The 17,354-nt window shown below is 37.3% G+C and overlaps 1 protein-coding gene and 1 long non-coding RNA gene across 3 annotated transcripts in view; one reads left to right on the top strand and one right to left on the bottom strand.

The window, feature by feature from the left end:
• PDE4D (phosphodiesterase 4D, cAMP-specific) overlaps positions 1–17,354 on the bottom strand; it is a 1,579,839-nt gene that overhangs the window by 1,532,034 nt on the left and 30,451 nt on the right. The window contains exon 1 of one of the 2 annotated variants that reach the window (XM_011942894.1): positions 14,765–14,921. The exons of the other annotated variant lie outside the window; for it this stretch is intronic. The gene's annotated coding sequence lies outside the window, so the exon portion shown is untranslated. Of the gene's footprint in view, positions 1–14,764; positions 14,922–17,354 lie in introns of those variants that run through there. 2 annotated transcript variants of the gene reach the window in all.
• LOC105512441 lies at positions 14,544–16,972 on the top strand. The gene is made up of 2 exons (XR_001001852.1): positions 14,544–15,246; positions 16,487–16,972. It is a non-coding gene; the product is annotated as an uncharacterized LOC105512441 (long non-coding RNA).

Here is a 17,354-nt window from a genome sequence, read left to right as displayed (position 1 = left end):
GAAGGAAGGAAGGAAGGAAGGAAGGAAGGAAGGAAGGAAGGAAGGAAGGAAGGAAGGAAGGGGAGAGAAAGAACGAAGGGGAAAGAAGGGAGGCAGAGAAGCAAGGGAGGGAGAAAGGGAGAAAGACAGAGACCTCCTATATTTTGGGACAGCTGCTGAAATTTGAATAGTCTTGAGATCAGACTTCAGATATTAGATATTACCATACAGGGGTAATGGGGTATGATGTCTGCAACTCATTTTCAAATTTTTCACGTTTCATTGTAAACACGTTTCAAATGTTTAGAAACGTGCTCTTAGTAATATGTACATGTTAGAGAACCAGAGAATGATAAAGTAAATGTGGCAAAATGTTAACAATTGGTAAATTCAGACAAAGAATATCCTAAAACTTTTTGACAATTCTTGCAACTTTCTCTAAATTAAAATTATTTCAAAAAGTTCTTTTAAGCTAACAAATCTTGCTGCCCTGGCGCACACATAGAGCTGATCGTGGCCTTCCCCCGACACTCCACTCCTCGGATCCCCTCACCAAAGTGTCAATGGCTTCTCATGCCAACCCAAAAAGTCCAAAGAGCTCATCTGGTACTCAACCCATACTACCATATGCTTTCACCTCTGCCATTCCAGTTTCGTGGTGCTCTTCCCAACACTATGCACTCTACTCCCTCCCCACTGTTTGAGGTACCATACCCCCTGATCCCAGCCCAGCCCCCAGCATTTTTCTGCTTCCAAGCCTTTGAAGAGGCTATTTCCTTTACCTAGAGTAAAACAACCTTTTTTTCCTAAAGATAAGCATCTGTCACATCTTTGCCTCAAGGCCTAATTTGAATCCTATTCCTTCCAAATCATCACCCGGATCCACCCAGTTGGAATTTTTTTATCTTCCCAAGGCAGGTGTTGAACTCTGTGTTTGGCTTACTGTCTCAGTCCATTTGAGCTGCTATTAAAAAAAAAAAAAAAAAAAAAAAACCTTAGACTGGGCAATTTATAAACAACAGAAATTTATAGCTCATAGTTCTGGGAGCTGTGAAGTTCCAAATCAAGGCGCCAGCAGATTCAACGTCTGGTGAGGACTCATACCTTATAGACAACACCTGCTATGTGTCCTCACATGATGGAAGGGGCAAACAGGCTCCTTGAAGCCTCTTCATAAGGGCACTACTTCATTCATGGGGACAGAGCCCTCAACCTAATCACTTCCCAAAGGTCCCCCTCTTAATACCACCGCTTTGGTGATTAGGTTTCAACATATGAATTTGAGAGGGATACAAACATTCAGACTATAGCACTTACCTCTACTCCTTATACTGGAAATTTTATTTATGTGTCCTTCAGCCACCAAATTAGGAGTTTGCAGAGGCTGGTAAATATGTGGTATTCATTTTTATAACCCTTGTCCCTTTTTAAATAATTTTTAAAATGTGTGCTCCTAGGGCTGATCAGCAGATTCAAGGTGACAGAGGAAGGCACAGTTCTGGCAATGAGCTTCACTAAACATATGAAGTCATTCAGACACACTTTCCACTCTCCACAGCTCCCAGCTCTGCAAGGAAAGGCAGAGAGGAGTGACATCCTCCACAGGCTCGCCTTACCCCCAACAATGTTCCTGTACGGAGTTCCTCCCATTTCCAGAAGCCCCTTCATTCAGTCAGGTCAGTTTGTCCCACCCTGCCTCAGACCTTCCAGCAAGCTCTGTGCAGCTGCTGCTGACAGAGAAAGGATGTGTGTGAAGCTGCTCTAGCTGCAGGTTAGAGCTTCTCCAGGACTCCAAATGCTTGAATGGCTTATTTTCAACACTTTACCTTTTTTAAGAAAAAAGAAATTTAAGCCTTTTGAAAAAAACTTATGTTAAATCGTCTTTTTTTAACTCCTTAGAAAAAGTTCTAGATAGAAAACAAAATAAGGGTGCTCAAAAGGAATAGAAATTCTATTCTGTTTGCTTTCTAGGTCTTCTTTCCCCTAATGTCATGCTCCCTAAGCCTCCTGTCTTTCTTTCTTCTAGTGTCCATAGGTTTTGTTCAAATCAAGGCTCAGTTTCTTCTTCCATCTCTTCCTCCTACTGTCAGAGACTAAGGCTCAAGGGCAGTTAAGTCACTTGGCCAAGGTTATGTTGCCCTAAAGCGGCTCTACGTTTGTTAGTGGGTTTATACATCCTACAACTGGAGTTTAGGATCAAACACTGAGATCTGGGGATTGCACATGTCGTTTTAGCCAGAAAAGCCAGGTCCTTGAAGGAAAATAACAAGAAAAATATAAGGCCAAGTTCTGGACATTAGGAAACCTGCATTTAGGGGACACAGGCAGTCACCCTATGATGAAAATGGCTTTCCATCAAACTCCAACAGATTACTTCCTAAAATTCATTCTATAATGAGGAAAAGAAAATGTACCACACTTGAGTAAGATCTAAATACAAGAACCATTCTTTTTCCTTTCATTCATTTAGCAAGTATTGATTAATGTCTATCATATACTATACATGTTTCTAGGTCCTAAGGAGACAGTAGTGTACAAAACAGACTAAGCCCCTGTTTGCAGAGAATTTACCAGAGTAAATTCTTGTAATCTTGTAATATCTGAAAATCAGAGACTTCCTAAAACAAGTTATTTATTCTTTATGAACTTTGTTTCTCTCATCTGTTAAATGAAAAACAATTACCACCCACATCACATAGAGTTGCAGTGAAAGCTGAGTGAAATGTCATATATAAAGTGCCTAACATAGAGTGACATTCAGTAGATAATCAATAAGGGGTAATATCTAATTCTGATTACATACTACCAGAGTTATCCTTCACTATCCCTCAGGACTCAACCTAATGAATAATCCTGTCAGCATGTTCTAAATCCAATCATTCAGATATAACCCTAGAGATTTTTGCTATTTCTGCATTCAAGTCTGCACTACACTCAATACTTTTTTCTCACTCCAAGTAATAACTGTAAAATCATGGTTTTTACATGCAAGTTTTATATATTTCTAATCTACATTAAAATCATCAGTAACTATTAAAATTTAAAAGTCCATGCATATGACATAGCACCTAAAAGTAACTCAGATGTCACCGGAAGTCTGTTGGACCTACTTTGGGAGATACTTCTCCCCAGGCTTGACTTGGCAGAACTGATCACAGTATCTAAATTTGGCTTCTTTAAATGAAACACATTTTGGAGAGCTCCACAGTCTGCCATCCTCTCACAATCTCCACCGTTCCTCTCCTAACACAGCCCCTCAGTGTCTCTGACATGAGTGTCATAGCCTCCCAATTTCCGCTCTTGCCTCCCTATAGTCTGTGCCCTATGCAGCAGCCAGAAATCAGACCATGTCTCTCCCCTGCTCCAAATCCACCAATGGATTGCCATGGCACTTAGAAGGAATGTAACGAGCTTACTGTTGTCTACAAAGGCCTTGCATAATCTCGTCTCCGGTTGTCTCCACCACCTCATTTCATACCCTTCTTTCCGTTGGAAGTACAGCTGCTGCAGCACCGAATGTCATTCAGACAGCCTTGCCTCCACTAATCCCCCTGCTTGCAGCGCACTTTGCCCAGATTGTCGTGGCTTACTCCCTCACTTCAGAAGCCTTGCCTCAACACTAATCAAAAAAGCACCTCAGCCATCATTCCCTTTCTGCTCACCTTGCTTTATTTTCTCAATAACCCTTATCACTGCCAAGCATTAAATTATATATTCACACTTGTTTAATGTCTGTCAATCCCCATTGGATTATAAACTCTAGGATGGCCTCCATTTTGTCTACTTTTACACTAGTGTATTACTAATGCCTGAAATAGTATGGAAGTCACTCAACAAATATATATTTGTTGGTTGAAGGTATGTGTGACTGGGCAAAGTGGATAACCAGTATTCTTTAAAACATGTCCAGTTTGAAGTTCCTCTATGACATGTAGAATAGGCAGGAAGAAATGCAAACCTGGAGTTAAGGGAGAGGAAATCAAACAGCAAGAGCATATGAAACCAAGATCAAAACCCCACAGATTCATTCAGCAAATGCTATAGTAATAGCGGCTCCAAAATACAGAAATTGATTAGAGACAGAATAGAGCTCAGGGATAGATATGAATAAAATTGAAAAAGAACCAACCTCACTATTCAAGAATTTGTGGCTTAAACTCAATTTGCTTTAAAAAGGAGGAGTTAGGAGAGAAGTGTGTAAGTAAATAAGCAAAACTTTAATGTTAGTCTGTAATAACCACTTACTCCCTGACCAAGCTTTAAAAACAGTGCTGAAAAGTAATCAGATAAGTTGAGCTTTTTTCTGTTTGTTTGGTTTGGTTTTACACAGCATGTAAAAGTTAAATTTCCAAAAGGGAAGCTGTTAAGATGGAGGAAAAAAGGTGAAATGACTTCTGGTAGACTGAATGTATTAATGGCCCAACTCATGGCCTTCCTATGTATGCACACTTTGACTCATAACTTTACAATCTTCCACTCGGACTCTGAGTTCCACCACAAACTGCTTTGGCCAGTGGGGTGTTAGTAAATGTGACACACACAGAGACTTGAAAAGTGCACGTGTGTTGCCAACTACCGTTTTACACAATTGGACTTGCCCATGCTTAGACCCCAGACACCACTATGAAAACATCCCTGAGCCAGCCTGCTGGAGGGATATGAGAGACGTGGGAAGGAGCATTGACTTTACCAAGAAAAGTCATCTTGGTCTGCCAGTTAACTCCTAATGCATGAGTAAGGCTTGCTAAAATAATCAGAATTTGCTTAGATAACCAGAACTCCCCAGACAACTGGTAGACTCATGAAACTCTTCAGTGATTATCCTTTAAGACACTATGTTTTGGAACTGTTTGTTACACAACAATAGCTAACTGATACAACTTGGATAATTCCTCCAAATAACAAAGGAGATTAAAAGAGGAGGCTGAAGGAGTCCCTTAAATTCAAATTCAAGGTCATAATTTTAAAATATTTTATCTAAAAGTCTAAAGCATTTAAAAAACAAATTCAGCAAAAGAATTCTGAATTTTCTGGTTAAATCTTTTTAAGTCATTTGAAAACAAGATTATGAGAAAATACATTTAATGTAATTGCAATCCAAAGTTGAAGCATCAGCATCCCCTTAAATTATAAAAATTGGGTGATTTTTCTACAAGTATAAATAACTTACACTGAGTAAGCTGTTTGGTTTTCTTTATGGCCTCCAAGAAAAACAAAATGGAGCCACGTACGTTCACTTCCTCCTTCAGTAATTCTGCTCTAGCCTCATCACAGGGGACTTCTCATTTCCATAGCACTAGAGTTTATTTTCATTACAAGGATCTATTCCTTCCTTCATCTTTAAAAAAATTAACTACGTCTTGCATATATACCAGATTCACTTAAAGAACTATAGCTAAAAGAAACCAGCACCTATTTGCTTCTATTCATGCTTTTGTATTGGCATAAGCACTACCTATTTTCCCCTCCAAGGTTATCTTTTCTTTTTTCTTTGCATATTTCCCAGGAGCTCTGCACTAAAGCATAAACTTTCACATTAGAGAAGTGAATAATAAAGCAGACACCAGAGGAATACGTATGCTGTTTGAAGAGGCTTTCTCACCCTGCCTCCTTCACGCTTGCAGACTCACACCCAGTGCAGCTGACAATTTTAGTTCATGCAGAATCCATTGTATATTCTGTTCCATAAACATATACATCTTTGTATGAGGAGAAAGTGAACCAAATTCAGAACACTAAAGACACAAGTAATAATATGCACTGTAGAGCCTTCTAGTATGCTGAGTCTCATTTGGTCTTCCTTGTGTGGCAAGCACATCCTGGATTCCTACCTGTGTTTTATAGGCAAGGAAACTGAGGCTGGCAGTGGCAATGTAACTTGATGTTTCTCCTTCATAAAGTGACTGAGTCAGGATTCAAACCCAAGTTCAAGATCCTTTTCTGTACACTAGGCTCCTGAATCTTACAGTGTTGGAGAGGGGGAAGTTTTCACATAAGAGAAAAGGACAACAGACATATTTACATTTACTTTGAATAATTGCACGAAAAAAGGAGCTACCAACTGGTAATATCTCTAGAACAACATCCTACTGCACACAACAGAAAGCTACATAATTTTGCATCGTGTTTTATACTGATCACAGTAGAGCAACAAATACTACAATGAAGATTCCCAAACAACTTGGCTTGACAATCACAGCTTTACCACCTCTTAATATTCACAATGTGCTACTGTGGGCTGTTTGTTCTTTATCCAACATAGCCTACTGCAATAAATTCTTGTTTATCCAAAATACATTTAAGGGATGTGGTGCTGCAAACAACTGAATAGGCAGGTTAGTGGAGACTACTAAAAATATAGTAACATCTCATTTATTTCTGTCTCTGTCCAATTTTAAAGCTCTAGAACACGGTCTGGTAAACGTTTGTAAAAGGTCAGATACTAAATACTTGAGGCTATACAGACCACACAGTCTCTGCGGAAACCACTCAATTCTGCCCTTACAGTGTGTGAAAGCAGCAGTAGATGATATGTAAACAAATGAGCATGGCTGTGTTCCAATAAAACTTTATTTACAAAAAACAGATTTGGCCTACAGGAAGAAGTAGTTTACCAACCCTTGCTCTAAAACATAACCCTCACCCAGAAGGAAAAAATGCAGTCATGTCTTATTTACTCTCAGGAGAGAACTGACACCCTGAGTGACACCTATTCTCTCATTTTATACATAGTTTTTAGAAACTAGGCTATTTTCTTGCTTACAGCCTATAGCAAAATAGGAGCAGGAATTTTAAAGTAAGGGTGCTAGTATAGTCCAGTAGATTGAAGTCCAAACCCTTAGAACATCGCCAGAGGGTTGATGCAGAAAGCAGTCTGGGCCAGTTAGTGTACGGGCAAACACTCTCCCTAAATTCCTTCATGTCCTCTTAATCATCTCAGCATTACCTCAATCAGTATCACCAAAGGAAGATTCCATTTAATCTCTCTAAAGCAGAAGAAACAGAGACACAGGGATCCATTTAGAGGAAAACTGGCTACATCTAGAAGTTTTGAAACTGACTGAATAAACTTCAGCTATCTAGAACATGTATTTTGCGAAATAATCAGTTCCCCAAATAATAATAAGATGACAAACATTTATAAAGCATTATGAGACACGCATCATTCCAAGCAATCTTGGAATTAATATACGTAAAATGCAAAGTGTTTTATGTATATCAATTGACTTAATCTCTACAATAGCCTAACCAGATAGATACTATTGTTATCCCATTTTCCAGATAATTAAATGGAGGTACATGGAGATTAATTAATTTGTCCAGAGTAACTCAAGTACTAAGTGGCAGAGCTGGGATATGAACCCAGGCAGTCTGGCTCCAGAGACCACAGAGTTATGGGTTGATGCAAAAGTAATTGCGGTTCTTGCCATTTTAATGACAAAAACTGCAATTCCTTTTGCACCAATCTTTAGCACCAATAATTACTACACTATACTGAGGCATTACTTTATACCCATATGTGGACTGCCTTAGTTCAAAGACTAAAAATATAATAAATATACTTAAAATCTCTATTAACTAGAATATAATCTTCAGAATCTTAAAACTGAGACATGTCAGTGTTTTCGATGCCTCAGGGTGAAGTATGCAAGTGCCTATTATTATTGTTCAGTTTCAACAAAATAAAAAGATTGCTCAGATATTAGATTGAGGATATTTTACTCTTTTGGTGTTGTATTTAAAATTGTTTTTGGAATGAGCCAGGGAAATAAACAACAAGTAAATGGAGTTATGGGAAAATTCTTTTTAGGCATTCCTAGTCTAATCAGATAAATATGAGAATGTGATATGAGTTAGTGCTTCTATTTTTTAGGTCAGGATATGAAGATTAAAACAGTTTCTATTTGTTGTCTTTATTTCTTAAATAGCTTGATTGTAAATTTGCTTTATAGGAGGAAAATAATTTAGCTGTTAAAATAGCTGAGGTTATGATTGGCTTAACACCCAACAAAAATATTTGAACCTAATATATCCAAGGTAAAGGACTAAAATTGGTTTGACAGGCTCTTGATTTTTATTGAAACCTGATGTTTTATTAAAAGAAAATGAACAGATTTGGAGAGATTTTTTAAATAGAATAATCTGAAAAAAAACATTGTTTACTGAGTAGGTAACTGTGTTTTTTTTTATTTGTGATATAAATACTTTTGTTGATCCCTAGAAGTTCACGGTGGCGAAAAACCTTCTAGCTTCTAAAAAACTGAGAAGCTACAAACCAAGCTTATGCTAGTTGCACCATTTGCTCAACTTAGTGTAAGAAAAATTTCTCCAAAATCTACCTGTACACTTACTTTACAGCAGTTTTCCCCAATAAGAAGTTAGCATTTACTGCAAAGTTTATAAAATACCCAAGGAACTATGGGGAATGAATGAATTTTGATTAGCCATTTCATCTTCCTTGACAATTTTTCATTTTCTCCCCACCTTTTCATAAAACTATGAAGCAAGGGATTCAAATGCCTGACATAGAAGAGGATAGGTGAGGTAAAGAGAGAACAATAGCCCAGGACTACTTTTTCATTATAAAACATAAGTATTAAATCATAGCAATCTCTATAATCACAACGTTCAGTGATATTTTAATAGCCTTGGAAATTTTTAACATATGGATCAAGAATTTAAAAGTAAAATCATTATCCTAATTTCTTCCAGATGGTAAATATTATAATTTTTTTCATTACCTTACTGGTTACAAGGCATAGATTCTACATAGACATACTGAAGAACAGGAAGGAAAGAAAAGAGAAAAGAAAAAAAGGTATGGCAGACATAGCTTAGCTGATCATTGTTATGGACTGAATGTTTATGTCACCCCAAAATTCATATGCTGAGATCTAATTCCCAATGTGTTGGTGCTTGGAGATGGTGTCTTTGGAAGATAATTAGGTCATGAGAGTGGAGCCATCAGGAATGGGGTTCGTGCCTTTACAAGATGAGGCCAGAGAGCTAGATCACTCTCTTTCTACCATGTGAAGATACTAGAAGTCAGTCACCTGCAACCCAAAAGACAGCCCTCACCAGAACCTGACCAGGCTGGCACACTAATCTCAGAATTCCAGCCTCCAGAGCTGTAAAAAAATAAATAAATTTCTGTTGTTTACAAGCCACCCAGTCGATGATACTTTGTTACAGCAGCCTGAACTAAGACAATCACCAAACCAACTTTTTATTCTTCCCAGACACAAATAGGACTGACTATAGCCTCAGTTTCCCTTTTACTACGTGGGGCTGTGTGACCAAGCTCTGGCCAATAGAAGGTGAGCAGACTTCTACGAGTTTTCTCCTTTGCCAAAGCACAGGCACCAGGAAGCTGGTTGTGACAACAAGGTGATAAGAGTGGAGTCACAAGAATACTGCTTGAATGAATGAGAAGAATCTGCCCATCAAGAATACTCACTTTAGGCTTTGACTGAGTGAGAAATAAACTTCTCAGTTAAGTCAACAAGATTTCAGATTTTATATGTTATAGCAGCTAACATTACCAAAACTAACATGTAGAAGCTAATAAGGATATCTAAAGCTCTGGAAATGTATTTCCCGGAATGGTGCAACTTTATTCCTTTCTTGTTGATTTTGGATTTTATAGCATAATTGTATATCTTAGATGTTATTACCATATCTTCTATTAAATATCATGTTTGTAGATAATTGCCCTAGCTGCAAAATATATAGATGCTTATAAATTTTGTTTTAGCCATTTTAAGTAGCAATATATATTGTCAGTACATCCTAAACTGAACGGGCAGAGATCTGGATTCTAGTTCCAGGTACTCTAGGTTCCTGTCTCAGTTCTACTGTATATGAAACTTAAACCTGTTAACATCTTGGTTCCACCATTTATTTGTCAAATATGGGGACTGAACTAAATAAGGTTGGAGACTCTAAAAAGTTAAATTTTATAAGAAAATTTTTATGTTTCTTTTTTGGGGGTAGGTGGGGGACAGGGTCTCACTCTGTTGCCTGCCCAGGCGGGAATGCAGTGAAACAGTCACAGCTCACTGCAGCATGGACCTGACAGGCTTAAGCGATCCTCCCACCTCAGCATCCCAAGTAGCTGGGACAACAGACGTGAGCCACCACGCCCAGCCAAGAAAATTAATATATTTCTACCCAGCACTTTTTGTATATAGTACAGATTGGCCATTCCTTCATTATTAACATAGTAAATATTTTAAGGAGAAAAGTAGCAACCTCATAAATAACCCTTCTTCTTTGAGAAGTATCCTAAAAGTTCTGCAAACATGAAATAAATATCTACTAGGTTATAAGTTCCTCAAAGAAACTATGTCTTGTTCATCTTTGTGTTTCTAGCACCTAACTGCTGATTTTTGCTGAATAAATAAAGCCTTATTGAGAAGTTTTAAAAAATAACATTATTTCACTATAGTTTTAAATTACTGAAGAAGTGTTCTTACCCAATCACCAAAGGCACAAAAAAGTCAGGTCAACGGTCCTAGATCCAGTTTTCAAATACTACTACAAATGAAATTGTTTCATTCCTAGGAAGTTCCCTCATGAATTTCTGGGTGAGCTGTGTGAGATAAAAGTGGGAGAGAATCCATTCCATTTTAATATGTTTTACTTATTGTGATTCCTCTATGATTTCATCTATTTTTTTAAAAGGGTTCAACAGGTGAAATGGGTAACTGCTTTAACCTAACCAATATTGCTGTTAGGAAATCATCAAACTATAACAGCAGTGAGCTCAAACCACTGAAATGTAGGATGCAGCTATGGACATTATTCTAAAAAGCATAATGATTTTCTGAAGCAGAACCACCTAAAAATTTGGGATTCAAAGCTGCTAATTGATCTTTCAAATCATTCAGAAAGTAATTTTGATCATTCATTGTATCCCTGAGATGAAAAGACCTACTAGGAATAAGCATCGCCTTAAAACCTACAAGATTATTTCCTTAGCAAAATTTAATAATGAGAGTCAAGACAGGAATTAAAAAAAAAAATCCAAGAACATCTGTCAGTCTAAATTTCCTAACCCACTTTTTCCGGTGAGGAAAATATGTCCTCCAAAACTTCGTCATTGGCAGCTCTAAATGTAGGCTGTGAAGGAATGCTTATCTAACTATTGGCTTAGTGCTATATCTAAGTGGAAAGAAAATTATGGTACAAGCTTAACCAACAAGAACATTCATTCTGTTTGAGGGAAGCAGACATAGCTTAGAAAGTTAGTCAATCTAATCAATAAGAAATATATCTGATACTTTCCATTTTAAAAATTAAAAATTTGAAAAAGTATTTTTATTAATATACTGATAATTGTTGTAATATGTAACATTTATATGGCTATGACACATGGAAGTTTACTAAATATGTTTTCACATACAATGCCACCTTCATTTATCACAGTAAACCTATTGGTATTTTTAATACTCAAGTAATAGATGGATCAGCATTGAAGCTCCAATAGGATCTTCAATGGGAGCTTAAACAAATGTAAGCTCCAAAAGCCTTAATAACATTAGGATCAAACAGTGAAGATTTTCTTTGCTTCAAAAGTTTTGTCCATTACTGGGAATATGCTTTTAGAAGTAAGGGGTCCTAACCCTAGTGTGATAAGCTACAATCATAATAATAGAGTACATGTATAGCACATTACAAATTACATATTACAATGTTCTTTTAACAAGCACTTTCTCATTGTGATGTGGGTATTAACCAATCCAGTAAAATATCAGAACATATATCATTATTTTCATTTTACAGACATAGACACTGAGGCTTAGAAAACGTTTCATGGCCTGAGTGTGGTCCCATTGACTCCAAGATTAATTCACCAAAATGTTCTGCTTCTTGAAATCAGAAATTAGAGGAGCACAGTTATAGTTAAGTTGGAATCATTGATTGTCTTGAAATTAAATGAAAGCTCCTCCTCCACCAGTGTCTAGCTCCACAAAAGGAGGGACTTAAATAAATGTAAGGCATTTAACTCCTTGATGGTGTGCTTTTTCTGTGGGAAGGAGGACATTTGTTTCATTCATTTTGTTCTGTTTTTTTTTAAATATGCTCAAGGTAGAGAGCAACTCTTTTGAAAACACAAAGTAAGAATGATTAAATTCTTGGGCAAGCTGAAGAAATCAAATTAGTCCTATATATAACACAGGAAAAACGTTGGAGGGAAGAGCAAGTTTTTCCAAAAACAAAATTAACTTAAAAAAAAAAAAAAAAAACCCCACTGGAAAATGTAATTCAATCAAGAAATAATATTTTTTTCAATTTGGATTTATGTCTTTGCTTCAGTAGGTAGTGTTAATAGTCTCCAAATGCCAGTGTGTATTCATGAACACTTAGCAAGTTCATGATGTGATACATTCCTTTTTGGATACATCTTTTGTCAAATCCATCTGTCTATGGCAGATATGCATAGTTTTACAGAACCTTATCTGCAAAAGAACTTCCACAGTTAGACAAAAATGGCTTTAGAAAATTGAGAGGAGTGGATAGAAGAAAGATCAACTATTGCTGTTTGGGAGATTTTTTTTTGCTTTCCCCACCATGCCTTGCCCCCAGCCCACTGTCCACTGGGCACCTGGCACCTCTAGACTCCTTTTCTTAAAGCTCTATTCTTTCACAAGTAACAGATATGACTCTGGCATCTCAGGAAGAACTGAAGAGATGGAGGTCCCAGAGGAAAGAACGGATGTAAGACATAAATACTCCTAATATACACCCACCAGAATTTCCCTGAGCCATGGTTTTAAACATCCTCTGAATTATATAGGTAGCTGATTAATGTTTGATAATTAAGCATTTTTATGGGATTCATCTCAATAAGCACCCAAGCAAGGTAACACAAACAATGAAGGTATGAAAAGGTAGAAGGAGATATGAATACTACACCAAGTGGGCCACATGGACCCAAGGAAAAAGAGGAGCTGAGTTGAAGTCAGGAGCTGATTCAGATAGAGCAGCTTCAACTCTACTACTTCTTACTCTTAGATGGGCTCCAAACCACCTTGAGGGATGGGATTATATTTCTTTTATAGATGCAATGCTTTCTCCCACTAATACAGTTAGGAATGTATAGCTAAGAATGAGCCAACCATTACTATTCGTGTCTATGGCTACAGAAATTCAATAAATCAACTTGCTATTCTGGGTCAATAAATGAACTCATTATACTGTTTTTTCATGAAGTAAATGTGTTTCTAAAGGAATGTATTAAAATTACATTTTAAAAAATCTATCTGTTTTGCATATATCTGGTTGATACAGAAAAGGAATCTATGTTGGCTACTTTTCTTTCTTTCTATAAACTTCATTCATTGGTGTGACCTGAAAGGGGGTAATATTTTAGAAAGCAAAAATATTTTTAACAGCAAAACTTTGCATTTCCAGTGTGATCGAAACACAAAATTATGCCAAACACAACTAATATATCTCTCCTACTGGTTAAATCATGCCAGTTGTTCAACCAGGTGCAATCAAAAATAAACTACTAATGTTATTTTTATAGGAATTGGCTAGTAATTGCCAACTATAACTATTAAAAGTTTATATTTGCCACAGGAGCCTGTGATTTTAAAAACTGTTCAAATGATTTATGCTTGAGAGCTATACATAACATAAATATATACATTTGTATCTACAGGTTTAAAGAGGAAAAATAAGACAAAAAGCAACTTGAAAAGCAACCCAATATTTTTAATGACCTAGCTTTGTGCTGTATTGAGAAAAAGTATAAAAATTATTTGGGAGGAAGAAAAATATTTCTAAGCTCTAATTTCATAGACAAAAGCCCTATTATTTTTTGTGATAGGCTAGGAGAAATCAATAATGACTTAATTAAAAGCAAAAAGTAAACTGCTCACCTTTACCAGTCTATACTCAGTAATAATTCTATCCTGTGGTGTATGCTTTAGAAGGTAATGAAATGCTGATGTTTTCTAATTTTTCACTTCAGTCTGCTCCAGTTTTATCCTAAACCTTGTCAGCCACAGAAGTTACCCCCAGCAACCATACAAACCTAACAACGGCTTCCCTGGGTTAATTTGATCTGCTCCAATCACAAATTCCAATCCACATACTTTCTTCTGTTATGGTTGTGTCTGTATGTGTTTAATGTACTTTTATAAGGCTTTTTACAACAAGCTCATGGTGTTTCATTCAGCCCTCTACCACATAAACAGAACCACTGAAGAGTATGTTTGTTCATATAAAATGTTTCAGTTATTCATAGTGTTTGTCTTCAGCTGGCTGCAGATTACAGTGAACGAAAGCATTGCTGCCATCATTCTACATTTCTCCTTTGCCTGTGCTCTATCTGCTGTGCACCCGTGTCCCCAAAGCATTTATTATAATATCTGATGCTCGCTCTCAGTTTTGGACTGAGATGGTGGGGGTGGGAAACCTTAAAACTTGCCTGACTCAAGTGCTCTCTAAGCCACTGCTTTGATCCCAGCATCCTGCTTTAACCTACTCCTGTTGGACCTCTGCCACTTTACTGACCCCATAAAACAAACAGAGCTAGCAAATGCATCAAACAGCCTCCTTCAAAATGCAGCTTGACTAATTCATGGCACAAAGCTGGAATAACCCTGCCAGGTCTTAGAAGCTTTAAGATTCATCGTTTTGAACTTGATACACATAGTACAGCGCCTTAAAAACGAATCATCTGCTAGTTCACTATTTTCTACTTACAATCACTCCCTCCCAGGGCATGTAATTAATTTACTGAGCTTAAAAAAAAAAAATCAGGATTACTCACACAGTCTTGAAGATGCAATGTCAGCTATTTAGGACAGAAACATCCAAGGCCGTGTCAGAACTCAATTACGACTACATATGCATTAAGGCAGGAACTGGCAGGCCTCTGGGTACGCCAACTATAGGACTCGTGCTTCTCGTACGCTGGGCTATAATCTATGAAACTGAGCTCCAGAGCCAGCCAATCACTTAGCTCCTCATAACAAGTCTAACTGGCTCTGGAAAGCTGAAAGGGCTGCACTGGAACAACACAGAAGAGATATTCTACACATTAATCTACTTATCTGGAATCACTTTGACCCTAAAGGCCAGAGAAAAATCACAGCTTCCTTGTTGGAGGGGAAAAAGACAGGTGATCTGGGGAAAACGCAGCTACACCTGGAGCAAGGTCTCTTCCCGGCTTTGCAATCCCAACTGTGCCCGCGCTTCAGGACCCCAGTCGTCCCAGAAACCTAAGGGCAGGCACGGCAGCAAACGCCTGAGGTAATTTTCATCTTTCTTTTTATTTTTAGTAGAATAATGCTGACTGAAAGTGATAAGCATAAAGTCGCTGAGGCAACTAGATATGCTTCGATTTTATTTTACCTTTTCCTATTCTAATCGTGTGCAGGATAATGTGCAGGATCAAGTCTGAGGAGGGGGAGAATTAATGTACCTGAAATAAACTTGAAACTAAAACGATCATTTGTGGAGGAAAATAGAGGATTTTCCAGAACAGTTTCAGAGCTACCTTCTCAAATGAGCAGGCTTTTCACCCACCCACAGAAAGAAGAGTCAACGGGGCTGAGACGGGAGAGGGATGGGTTTCAGGAGCACAATTAAAAGTTTTTCATATCTTAAAGAAAATAATCTATGTTCAGAGAGAAAATTGAGAAAATAAGTTACTGCCCAGTTCCTTTGACCTTTGACACTTAGACCACATAAGAATGTTCCATGGTAGAAGCGTTGGAACAGAGAATCTTAAGAATTCTAAGAGAGAATCAATACTGCTCCCCTGCCCCAGGTTTTTCTTGTTTTCTTTACAATAGTATCCTTAATTTCCCATTACATTTTAGTGTTAGTTATACCAATTACTTGTTACACCATACTTCTACATTTGCAGTTATTAATGGATCTGTAGAAAACATTTTAAAGTCAAAATTATTATAGAGGCAACTAAAATAAGAAAGCAAAAAATATATGAAACTGACATACACATAACCCCAACACCACACCCCTTAGATACTTAATGTACTTAACACAATAACAAATCCTTCCAAATCCTCAGCAAATTGTCTGTTTCTTTAACACATTTTGTAGCAAGTGTAACATTAGCAACAAGAAAAACTTTGGCAATAAACTTGTACATAACTAAATCAGTCCTTATGCTTTCATAGTGACAATAGAATGTACATAATATTTTCTTTGTTTTGTTGGACTTTTAAGCTCCTAAGGCAAGAAGCTGAGAAGAAAATTGTGCTTTGTTTAGTGGTGAAATATAAACAGTAACAGAAGAGATATTTATGCACTTTTTGTTGGCTGTAGATAATTGACTGAATTCAACTTGAGATTTGACACCAGGAAGAAAAACATGGCAATAGACAGAAAACAGAAAAAGTAATCCATTGGCAATTTCCCCCCAGGGATTGTTCTTTGAATTGTCCAATCTGTGACTAGCCAGGGAAGAATATTTCTGCTCTGTTTAAATAGTTTTTATTTAATTAAACCTTTGTTTATTTGACAGTGCTGCTGCCTTTGGTGACTATGTGAGAATGGAAACTTCTAAGGAAGCCAGGTTGTTAGAATTGTTACCCCCTTTACTTGGAGATAACATAGATTATCCAGGCTGAGATGGAAAACAAGCCCTTTATTGAATTTTCAACACAGACTCCCTGCTTCTCATCTCCTTAATAAGATTTCATTAAAATCCCCTGGAATTCCCATGTTCAAATCTCCATTTGTTGACAGACAAGGCCAAGAATACTCTAAACTGAGGCATGCAAGTCATTTCATTTGTATTCTTGTCCAAAAATTTCCCATAGGAAGACTTCACCTCCTACAATTCTGAAGGAAACTCTTACTGTCCAAGACAATCGCCAGCAACTATCCACAGTCATCTGAGTGGAAGCTTTCACAGCTTTTGTACATTCTCTGTGTCAACATACAACTGAGTTACAGACTGTCCCCTGGCTCCCTGACCCTTACAAACACTAAAAGTTTTGTTTGACTCGACTTCAAGCTGCTCATCTGTTAGTAAGTAATGTTCACTCCAGAACACATTCATGACGAGAGCTTTCTAAAAGACCAGCACTGCCTTCCCCTCCTATAATCCTAATAATCATGATAACCTGAAACATGTTACTGGGACTTGTTATTTTTCTGGGGATTGAAAATATTTAGTCCTTGGAGCTGTCACATATCAGGGGCAACCTCACACTGAAACAAAGGAAGTGATGTCCCATTATCCACCCTGAGCCACCATAATATGCTGTTTACATTTATTTTCTTCAGCCTGTGCAAAACAAAGTAATGGAAGAGGAAACTAAAAAATATACATACTAGTACCATTATCCTCTTTTGCCTAAAATTACTAATGCACTATGTCAGAGTCT

The sequence above is a fragment of the Colobus angolensis genome, unplaced genomic scaffold, assembly GCF_000951035.1.
Source record: "Colobus angolensis palliatus isolate OR3802 unplaced genomic scaffold, Cang.pa_1.0 Scaffold212, whole genome shotgun sequence".
In the NCBI taxonomy this organism is placed as follows: domain Eukaryota; kingdom Metazoa; phylum Chordata; class Mammalia; order Primates; family Cercopithecidae; genus Colobus; species Colobus angolensis.
Note: the sequence above shows the minus strand (reverse complement) of the source record. Positions and strands in the feature narration are given on the sequence as shown.